Here is a 2298-nt window from a genome sequence, read left to right on the forward strand (position 1 = left end):
AAAAAAAAAAAAAAAAAAAAAAAAAGTTTTTTTTTTTAAATTGGATTTTGTAATAATGAAAGGTAAACAGCCTTGATATCCAGCCGTAGGAAAAGGTACCCATGGAATGTGTATTAGCTACCTGCTGCTGAGTAACAAGTTACCCTCAAACTTACTGTCCTAAATAGCAAGCACTTATTATTGCATAGTTCCCATAGGGCAAGAATGCCAGCCTGCCCTAACTGGTGCCTCTGGCTCTGGGCCTGTGACCATCTCAAAGCTTGACTGGAAGAAGGCCCACTTCCAAGCTTACTCACGAGGCTGCAGCCCAGGTCTGTGGCTCTATGCTGGAGCCATCAGTTTCTCCATGTGTGGGCCCCTCCACGGGGCAGCTCACAATGTGGCAGCTGGCCTCCTTCAGGGCAAGCAAGAAACAGCAAGCAACGTGGAAGGCACCCAGTCCTTTGTAACCTGCTCTTGGAAGTGACAACCCTTTATTTTTGCTCATTTCTGTTCCTTGGAAGTGAGTCACTTGGTCTAGTCACACATTCAAGGGGAGAAGATTACACGGGGCATGAATACCAGGAGGTGGGGTCCTTCTCAGAGGCTAACTGCCATGTGGTATGTGTGAGCTGTTTTTTTTTTGAGACAGGGTCTAGAGCGCAGTGGTGTAATTACAGCTCACTACAGCCTCGACTGCTGGGGCTCAATGATCCTCTGCCTCAGTCTCCCGAGCAGCTAGGATATTGCAGATGCATGTCACCACAGCCGGGTAATTTTTAAAATTATTATTATTTGTAGAGACCAGGTCTTGCTATGCTGCCCAAGCTGGGCTCACGGAATCCTCCCACCTCAGCCCCCCAAAGTGCTGGGATGGCAGGCAGGAGCCACCCTGTCTGGTCTGTGACCTTAAGATAAATGAAGACAGCAGGATGCAAAACTGCAAACACAGGGTGATCACATCTGAGAATACAACAGGGAAAAAGAGGGGAAGGAGGTTGCTGAAAATGCCCGTGTGGGGAGGGACAACAGGAGGAGGGCGAGCATGAGGAAAAATAGCTAATGCATGCTGGGCTGAATACTCAGGTGACGAGTTCATAGCGGCAACAAAGCACCAGAGCACACATTTACCTGCGTGACAAACCTGCACATCCTGCACACATGCCCCGGAACTTAACGTCAACAAATCCTAAAATACGAAAAGAGGAAAAACCAAAACAGAACACATCCACATCTAAAAAGGAAATACGGGCCTGGGTGCGGTGGCTCACGCCTGTGATCCCAGCACTTTGGGAGGCCGAGGAGGGCAGATCAGGAGGTCAAAAGATCCAGACCACCCTGGTCAACATAGTGAAACTCCGTCTCTACTAAAAATACAAAAAGTAGCTGGGCGTGGTGGCTTGTGCCTATAGTCCCAGTTACTCAGGAGGCTGAGGGAGGAGAATCCCTTGAACCTGGGAGACGGAGGTTGCAGTGAGCTGAGATTGAGACACTACACTCTAGCCTGGTGGCAGAGCAAGACTTCATCTCAAAAAAAAAAAAAAAGCAAACAGAGTCTGGATGATAAAGCATCTTTGTAAATTAGGTTTCTTGCTCTTCTACTTAGGGCCAAGGAGCTGTGTGGGAAGGAGGCCAGCCCCTGCTGTCTGTGCTGGAGCCTATCTGAGCAGTAAGAAGCCGTAAGCTCCCAGGCTGGAACCGCCTCAGAGGATGCATGGGAGGCAAATCCTACCCGCCTCTGATCTTACTGCACATTCCTGGGTGTGTAGGAGCTGAGTGAGTGGTTCCAATACAGTGGATCCTCAGAATCACTGTTGATTTGGTGTAGAAGGGGTGGCCTAGGAAAGGGAAAGCAGCTGGCATGGTGGAAAGCACCTCAAAGCTGCAGCCTCAGACCCTGGGCCTCATTCAGACCTCAGCTTCCTTATCCACAGAATGGGATAAAGATGAGTAATACTACCGGGCGCGGTGGCTCACACCTGTGATCCCAGCACTTTGGGAGGCTGATGTGGGCAGATCACTTGAGGTCAGGGGTTCGAGACCAGCCTGGCTGACATGTGAAACCCTATCTCTACTAAAAATACAAAATTAGTCAGGTATGGTGGTGCACACCTGTAGTCTCAGCTTCTCAGGAGGCTGAGGCAGGAGAATCACTGGAACCTGGGCAGAGGTTGCGGTGAGTCGAGATCACATCACTGAAGTCTAGCCTGGGTGACAGTGCAAGAATCCATCTCAAAAAAAAAAAAAATATATATATATATATATATATGTAATATCACCCTTCCTCAATCAATGGGGTTAAATGGGATTGATTGTGCA

This window comes from Sapajus apella, unplaced genomic scaffold (genome assembly GCF_009761245.1).
Source record: "Sapajus apella isolate SASKATOON/1434 unplaced genomic scaffold, GSC_monkey_1.0 scaffold74, whole genome shotgun sequence".
NCBI classification, from domain to species: Eukaryota; Metazoa; Chordata; class Mammalia; order Primates; family Cebidae; genus Sapajus; species Sapajus apella.